This window comes from Mandrillus leucophaeus, unplaced genomic scaffold (assembly GCF_000951045.1).
Source record: "Mandrillus leucophaeus isolate KB7577 unplaced genomic scaffold, Mleu.le_1.0 Scaffold876, whole genome shotgun sequence".
In the NCBI taxonomy this organism is placed as follows: Eukaryota; Metazoa; Chordata; class Mammalia; order Primates; family Cercopithecidae; genus Mandrillus; species Mandrillus leucophaeus.
In genome coordinates this window covers 1,049,117-1,058,701 of record NW_012109541.1, presented here as the reverse complement: position 1 = coordinate 1,058,701, position 9,585 = coordinate 1,049,117, and positions in this window count along the sequence as shown.

Genomic DNA, 9,585 nt, shown 5'->3' with positions numbered 1-9,585 from the left:
GAGAGTGAATCCACTCCTGTCAGCCCTTTTCATGGTGACATTAATCCATTATTAATCCATTCATAAAAGGAGAGCCTTCATGAACTAAACACCTCGCATTAGGCACACCTCCCTTCCAAAGAAATTCCTCCTCCAGTCTTCCCCATTATAGAAAATGACAACTCCATCTTTTAGTTACTCCGATAAAAAATTTGGACTCATGCCCGACTCCTCTTTTCTTTTTCCATCCCACATCTGATCCAACACAAAAATCCGCTTAGTTCTATCCTCAATACAGTGCAGAGTTCAACCACCTCTCATCCAAGTTATCTTAGTAACAATTGCTTTCCTGGCCACTCCCCTAAAATATCAACACCTCCCTAGCCCAGCTTTATATCCCTATTGTTTGTTCTTTCTCTTTAGAAAAAACACAGTGCACATTTTCTGTACATTTTACTTATTTGCTTTGTTTATTCTATGTCTGCTCCTCTCGCTGTATGCTGCATGGGGGCAGGCATTTTTGCTGGGTTTTCCCTGCTGCTGAATCCCCCATGAACAGTTGCTAATTGAATAGTGGCTTCTCCAGGACGGAGGCCCATGGAGCTATCACTTTTTTAAATGTCCATTTCCTTAAATCCCTTTATCTCTTCTGGATCTGTCCTCATGTTAAAATGAGAAACTAGCATTTCTGTGAACGACTGGAAATAATTTCAATTGTCATTGCAGTAAGAAGCTTCATTTTGGACCAGTGACTATGATTATCCTTCCTTAAAGACATAGGAAATCATTTTCTTGGTGTTGACATTTCTGTTCAGCACAAGATGAAGAAGGGATGGGGGTCAGCGTGTGGTTTGGGCTCTTTTGTTTGCAAGAAACCTCTAGAGATGTATTATAGTGACCCCAGGAAAAATAATTCGTTTAGGTTTTTTTGTTGTTGTTGAAACGGAATCTCGCTCTGTCGCCTAGGCTGGAGTGCAATGGCATGATCAAGGCTCACTGCAACCTCTGCCTCCCAGGTTCAAACAATTCTCCTGCCTCAGCCTCCCAAATAGCTGGGACTACAGGCGCGTGCTACCACGCCCGGCTAATTGTATTTTTAGTAGAGACGGGGTTTCACCGCATTAGCCAGGATGGTCTCCATCTCCTGACCTCGTGATTCGCCCGCCTCGGCCTGCCAAAGTGCTGGGATTACAGGCGTGAACCACCGCGCTCAGGCTCGTTTAGTTCTTTAATTTACTTGTATAATAATAAATAAACATGTAGACCTGGGCTGGGGACAAGCAGGAAAGTCACCAAGAATCACGAGGCACGTGGTTTGTCTCTGCACATCTGCTGCATTGTCTTCTCTAGGCTTACTTACCAACTTCCGCTGCTTACTCATAATTTCTGTTTCCTCTTCGTTTTTCCTGGGACCTAGTCTACCTCCAGGCTTCCGTTGGCATCAGCTTCCATTCCCCTACGTCTGATGGCTCAGTCTCTGTTTCTCAAAATTAGGCAGCTCTGGTTTCCAACACGGGACAGGCCACAGAATGCTCCAGTCAGTGCTCACCCCTGTCCTGTCTACTGTGGTCGGGATTTGGAAAGGGTCCCATAAAGCAAAACACGTCCCCCAGAAGCTTTGTGTAGGGAAGGTAGATGGGAGTCACGCCCCTCCCCCATTGTCACCGCCATAGAAACGGGTTCCTGTTTATTCAGATGACTGCCTGTTTAACCTGTTTCAACTCCACTTTGACTTGGAAAAGTATTCTGGGATACTGACATTGTTTTACGATTCCCATCGTTGACCACCTTATCCTAGCCCCATGTGTTAAACATGCAGCCCATTAATGCTTGAGCTCAGCTTTGTTTTCAGAATCCTCTGCCCGAAATTTCTAGCTTCCTTCCAAGCTCTGGGGACAAAGAGGAGCCTCCTCTTTTGTGAAGTGTATTCAATGTGTATGTATATTTTTTTAATTTAATTTAATTTTTTTTTTTTTGTTCTGTGACTAGTTCAGGATGACATTTTACAAAATCCCTTTTTTTGGTCTGTTATTGTTTCTGGAAAGGAAAGTTTTATTTCTTTGTTTATTCTGTGTCTTCTCCTCTCTCCTGTATGGTGCATGGGGGCAGGAATTTTTGTTAATTTTTTTCTCCCTGTTGAATCTCTCATAAACAGTTGCTGATTGAATAGTGGCTTTTCCAGGACAAGGGCCTATGGAACTACATTCAATGGTTTTAACTTGAATGCAGAATAATTTTCTAAAGAAAATTAAATCTACAATTTTTAAAATCTCTTAAAAGAGATTAGATTTTATTTCCTTTTATTTTTATTTTTATTTATTTATTTATTTATTTATTTTTGAGACAGAGTCTCGCTCTGTCGCACAGGCTGGAGTGCAGTGGCCAGATCTCAGCTCACTGCAAGCTCCACCTCCTGGATTGACGCCATTCTCCTGACTCAGCCTCCCAAATAGCTGGGACTACAGGCGCCCACCACCGCACCTGGCTAATTTTTTATATTTTTAGTAGAGACGGGGTTTCACCGTGTTAGCTAGGATGGTCTCCATCTCCTGACCTCATGATCCGCTGTTCTCGGCCTCCCAAAGTGCTGGGATTACAGGCGTGAGCCACCGTGCCCAGACAGATTTTATTTTTTTAAAAAAAATCTTAAGTTTAGTTCAAATGTATGCCAATACTTTTCAAGGCGAGGTGTAATATTAAGAGACTGTTGTTCTCAATCACCTGGTATAGAGAAAGTTCTGGAATATTCCTATTCCCCTTATACAGCTGAACCACTGCTGGAGTCTTGTCTTCTGCTGCCATAAAGAAACAGATACGGAGTCATATGTGGTTAAGAGCAGGGCCCCACTAATTTGATATCTGAATATTAGTCACATGTCATTTTGATTCTGAACATCCTCTGTGACTGGAAGATAAAATTAGTTCCTTTTTTTCCTATGCTTTTATGATACTGTGTTTGGTTCCTAATGTTCTGAAAAATGCTAATGTGTGTTTTTCATAGAGCAAACTAAAATATATTTCCTTTAAGAAAACAACAGGCTCAGCCCAACTGTAGAAATTATATTTACTCTGTAAATCGAATTTGTTGTCAGCCTCTGCTTTTGTGGTCAGAGAGGGAAACAATTTACTAACTGCAATTGTTACTTCCTCATTTTTCAAGGGGTGTTAATTTTATGCATGCTGATGGCTACAATTTTTCTCAAATGCAAACACACAGAGTCAAATAATTTGACATTTGTCAAATATTTTACGTTGTAGTTAGAAAACATAAATCGTTTGTTTTCTTTTAAAAACCCAACCTCTAAAGCTACATGTTTCTCCAAGTCAGTAGTGCCTTCATTTTATGAGGGAAATAAAATCAATCATCCCTGGATAATCAAGAATTAGGATAGAATTGCTCCTGACAACCCTGACAGGGTGACACCAAAACAGCTCCTCCCTGACACCTGGCTAAATAAAGTGACGGGGATCAGCCTGGGTCCGTGTCTCTTGGCTGGGGAATATTTCCTGTGCTACTGGGCCTTGGGTTCCTGCCCATTCTTCACAACTGCATTACCCACACTGCTGTGGCCACTGTCTGCCGTTGGTTACTCCGCTCCTTCTGTGGAATGGCTGCCTCCCTTACTGCTGATCTGTGAATAAGTCCCAGGTGTTTGCCTGCTTGTTTGTCTTTATCTACCCTGGACTCCAGGTTACATGAAGGCAAAAGAGCTGTCTCCCCTATTCATCTTTGTATACCCGGTGCCAGTACCAAGCAGGTGCTCAATAAATGATTGTTGACTAATGAGGGAATGCTCACCATAAGTTAGCAGCAAGCACTCATGTATTTTTTCTCATATTAAAAGGCAGTTTTTAGGAAATCAGCACCATATGCACATATATTAATTTCTCATGCAATGGTCTAACAGTGAGAGTCTAAGGATAGTTGCCTCACCATATCTGTTGCTCTTGTTGGGACTCAGAAAATGATACCCCAGAATGAAGGCCTCAGAAGCAAAGTTTCTCTCTGACCTTCTCCTGCCCTCCTGTCTCTCATCCTTCATAGTCCCCTGAGGCAAGTCATAGCAACTGGAAGAAACCAGAATTTTTCTCCCCCATGGTAGGTCACAGAAACCAGAACTCCCTTTCCCCAAAGCAAGTATAAAGACTAAAAATGTTACTCTAACTTTCTCTCCCCTTTCTGTGTAACAGCTGGTCATAAAGAAATTAAGACCCTCATTCCAGAGGGGTCCTGCTCCCATAGCTGGAGGAAGGAATTGCCACACAGAGAAGGCAAGAATCCGAGCCCACGCTTCCAGGATTTCCTCCTCAGTTTATCACGTTAGTCTTTGGGGGAAAACCTTTGGCTCAATCACGTTTCTACATAGCCGTCCATTCTTTGTCAAACCTAAGCATAAAAATTGATAATTTCCCCTGTATTTTTGGGTCTTCATTCCAAAGGCTCTCATGTTACCTAAAACTATGATCAAACACATTTGTTGGCCGGGCATGGTGGCTCATGCCTGTAATCCCAGCACTTTGGGAGGCTGAGGTGGGTGGATCACAAAGTCAAGAGATCGAGACCATCCTGGCCAACATGGTGTCTCTACTAAAATACAAAAATTAGCTGGGCATGGTGGCGTGTGCCTGTAGTCCCAGCTACTTCAGAGGCTGAGACAGGAGAATTGCTTGAACCCCGGAGGTGGAGATTGTAGTGAGCCAAGACTGTGCCACTGCACTCTGGCCAAGGCGACAGAGCAAGACTCTGTCTCAAAAAACAAAAAGCACATTTGTTATGCTTTTCTCTTATTAATCCTTTCAGCCCTTATACTGTCTGCCCCGCTGTTAGCTTTATTTGACTGATCTGGCGGTTAAAACAGGTGTTCATTTCTGGACCATGTTTCTGCCACCTCCCCCTCACTCCTCAAGCTGCAGCCATACTGGCCTTTCAGTTCCTCAAATGTGCCAGCCTCTTTCTTGCCTCTGGCTCTTCCGGCTTTTTCCTCAGCTTGGAATTTTCTCTCTCTTGACCTCCTTGTCTTGGCTAACTCTCGCCATTCTTTCAGAATTCAGCCTAAATGTCAAATTCCTGAGTTGCGTTCTCTGATGCTCTGATATCAATGATCTCCCGTGTTTCCCTCCTAACACTCTGTTTTTGAATTCTGCATAGCACTTATTATTTTATCACTATATAGTTAGCTGACCTTTTCATTTGTTTATTTGATGCCTGTCTCCTTCATTTGGCTGTTAGTTTCATAAGAATGGGGTTGAAAATTCAGTGCCTAACACCTAGTGGGTGCTCAATAAATATCTGTTGAAAGAATGAATTAGTGACTGAAGAAATAGAATGCATAAATGACCTAACAGCTCCATGTATGTTAAAAGTGTTTTGTTTTGTTTTGTTTGTTTTTTTTTGGTTTGGATGGCAGTGTAGACACAATATAAATTAAGCAATGAATACACTGGAGCAAAATTTAGAGTACCAACATCAAGAGACAGTGTGGTATTTCATTTCAGGTTATATCGCTTATTATTAATCACTACTTAATTGGGAGTCTTGTTTCCTCATCAGTTTTTAGAAAAAAGTTTAAACCTACACTTTATGATTTGTGAACCTTCACAGTACTCTCCATTTCCACAACGCTTTTTGCTTTAGCATCAAAAAATTTGTGTACATAACTTTTCTTCAACTTTATGTGTAAATTCAGAAGTTAACGTATATTTAAAATTTATTATTAAAACTTTACTTCCAAGCAAAATTTGAGGCCACTATCATACTACTAAGACATTTTTCAAACATCAGACAAATAAGTTCATATAAAGATTAAAGCAATAGTTAGACTTTTAAGAGAAGAAAACTGCTTACTACAAAAATCTAATGTTGAGGCCAGGCATGGTGGCTCATGCCTGTAATCTCAGCACTTTGGCAGGCCGAGGTGGGTGGATCACCTGAGGTCTGGAGTTCAAGAACAGTCTGGTCAACATGGTGAAACCCCGTATACTAAACATACAAAAATGGGCTGGGTGCGGTGGCTCACACCTGTAATCCCAGCACTTTGGGAGGCCGAGGCAGGCAGATCATGAGGTCATGAGATGGAGACCATCCTGGCCAACATGGTGAAATACAAAAATACAAAAATTTTTGTCTCTCCTAAAAATACAAAAATTAGCTTGGCATGGTGGTGCATGCCTGTAATCCCAGCTACTCAGGAGGCTGAGGCAGGAGAATCGCTTGAACCAGGGAGTCAGAGGTTGTGGTGAGCCGAGATCACACTACTGCACTCCAGTCTGGTCACAGAGCAAGACACTATCTCAAAAAAAAAAAAAAAAAGAAAAGAAAAATACAAAACATTAGCCAGGCATGGTGGTGAGCACCTGTCTTCCCAGCTGCTTGGGAGGCTGAGGCAGAATTGCTTGAACTGGGGAAGCAGAGGTTGCAGTGAGTCGAGATCTTGCGCTGCACTCTAGTCTGGGCAACAGAGTGAGACTCTGTCTCAAGAAAAAAAAAAAATCTGATGTGGAATCATTAATGTAATATTAATGTAATTTTATATGTAAATATTATTTAGATTTAACATAAATTTAGTAATATAGATATATATTTTAGTTTCCTTGTAGACAAGAACAAAAAGGAAACAAAATGGGTTCTAGAGGTCCCTTTAAATATTATAAAAGAAACATACAAACAGCAAACAAAACCCCTCAGTATTCCCAACATTGTATGCCAGGCAGGAATTCTGTTCCAGGAGGAATTCCTTGTAAGGATTCATACAAAGCAGAGAAGCAATTGATAACGCAGTAAGCAGTACCTTTAAATTTTGTTTTATGGAAGATATTAGGTTGGTGCAAAAAGGTCTATGAGGATAAGGAAAATGTGGCACATATACACCATGGAATACTATGCCGCCATAAAAAAGAATGAGATCATGTCCTTTGCATGGATGAAGGACAGGGATGAAGCTGGGAGCCATCATTCTCAGCAAACTAACACAGGAACAGAAAACCAAACACTGCATGTTCTCACTTATAAATGGGAGTTGAAAAATGAGAGCACATGGACACAGGAAGGGGAAAAACACACACCAGGGCCTGTTGTGGGGTTGGGGGTGACGGGAGGGAGAGCGTTAGGACAAATTCCTAATGCATGCAGGACTTAAAACCTAGATGACAAGTTGATGGGTGCAGCAAATCCCCATGGCACGTGTATACCGAGGTAACAAACCTGCGCATTCTGCACATGCTTAAAGTAAGGTAAAATTTTTAAAAAGGTCTATGAATGGCCATTTCCTGCATTAACCTTTGATGGGTTCTGAGAGGATAATATTAAACTTTCACGAGGGCATTTCAGGGAAGAGTTAAGATAATATACGCATGTTGCTTTCTGGTGAACTAAGCTAAAAGAAAGGCAAAGTTTATTAAGAAAAGAGACAAGTAGAGGTAATGTCCTTATCAAATATCATGTATAGTAATAGAACTAAAGTAAAGCAGAAAAAGATATTTCCCCTTTGCCTCCTACTCAAGTTTCCAAACTGAGTTTCTGGGTTAAGTAGGGCATTACTGAAATCTAATTTTGGTTATAATTACATTCTGAGAATTATTTTCAAAATATACGAATACTACACCATAAACTGCCCTGTTAAGTGGAGTTTTTAATTTATTGTCTCTGTAGATTTGAAATATGTCTCAAAGTATTTTAGTATAGCTTATCCTAAGCTGAATCTTCAGACCAGAAGTAGATAGTGAGTGCAGCTGCTTTCCTACTGCCCTCATAGATTTTAATACAAGTATTTCAAAAAATGAAAGATAACTCTTATGTCCTGTAATGGACTTTTCATAGAAGAAGGTAGTTTTTCTGGCTTCCTATCATCCATGCATCATTATGGTAACAGGAATTTGTGGAACCAGTCTCTACATTGCATTCTCTGATTGGTTCAGACATTGTCCAGCCACCCAATCTGAGTCAAGCAGGTATGTGACATTTGCTGATTTCTGGGAAAAGGTCTGCTTCCCAGCTGAACAAGAAGCCTCATGGAATGGAAAGCCTAGTGCTGCTACCCTGTTTTGCTTGCATGAAGAACCAAAGACAGACAGCGGCACAGGGGAAGTCTGAGTAAAAAGACAGCTTGATGACAGCTTTTGAGCCCTGGATCCAGCATGTTTGGAGAAATATCATTTTTGTTTAGGCCAATTTAGGTTCATTTTTCTGTTACATGCAACCAATATATATCTAACTAAACATCTAAGTAAAACATCTTCCTACTCAGAAGGTAGGAATTATGCTTAACTAAGATCTGAATATCTTTTACACATGCACATATACACACATAAGTTGAAAACACTGAAATACACTCAAGTTCTAAAACATTTAAAATTAAAACTCTGTCTGTCACAATGTCACTCTTATGCATTCTCATCCTGCCAGAATGTTAGATACTGGCTGGAAAAAAAAAAAAAAAAATTCAAAAGTTGGTTCCTATACCGAGATCCCACACATGAGAAAAAACACAGTAAAAATGTGTGAATACCAACATGATTATGACATTAATGTGACTACTTCGTGAGACTGAAAGGAAAAATAAAACAGTGTCCGGTGGTCAGATGGTTGTGTTTTGCGTTTTTTTCCCCCTTGTAAAGGATTGAGGAATCCAGACCTGAAGTCTGAAATCTGACATACACTTTCAAAGGAGGAGAGAGCAGATGTATGCATTTGTAACTTAGAGGAACAACAGAGTTCCTTCTCATGGAGAAGATTGAGTCTACACAGAGTTGAATTTGAAGAAACTATGCCTTAAGACATTAAAGAGAGTAAACAATTGATCGGGATTGAGATTTGCCACTCAGGATAGTTTCTAAAGAACGGCAGGCAGAAGATTGTCTCTTGAGTCTCCTTTTCTTTTCAGGTGACTGAGTAGATACCATCAACCAGCTATAAATGTTTGTCCCAATAAATTATCGCGTGGGATGCGTCCTTGGAGCTACACAAAGAGGAGTCATTGTCGTAAGCCTGCAAAGTTGAGTAAAATAGCTCAGCGGGTCAGAATTGGAATTTGTACTTTCATGGTGCTCTTGTAAAAGCCATAGCATAGGCAACCATGTCCCCAAATCTATATTCATTATTGATCCTATTCTCTATATCCAAGATCTTTCATTCTAGCTCTTTTTAAGGAAAATGTAGATTAAATATTTGAATTTAATACATTTCAATTTAACTATAAAATTGATAGTTATGTATGTAACTTATAAATTGCACATGTAGGTACCTATCTATAACTTTAAGGTGTTTTGTTTTCTCTCAGATTAATGAAAGTTCCTTTTGAAAACTTGTCTTTAGGCCGGGCTGGGTGGCTCATGCCTGTAATCCCAGCACTTTGGAAGGCCGAGGAGGGTGGATCACCTGAGGTCAGGAGTTCGAGACCAGCCTAACCAAAATGATGAAACCCCGTCTCTATTAAAAATACAAAATTAGGTGGACCTGGTGAGGCATGCCTGTAATGTCAGCTACTTGGGAGGCTGAGACAGGAGAATCGCTTGAACCCTGGAGGCAGAGATTGCAGTGTGTGGAGATCGTGCCACTGCACTCCAGCCTGGGTGAGAGAGCAAAACTCTGTCTCAAAAAAAAAAAAAAAG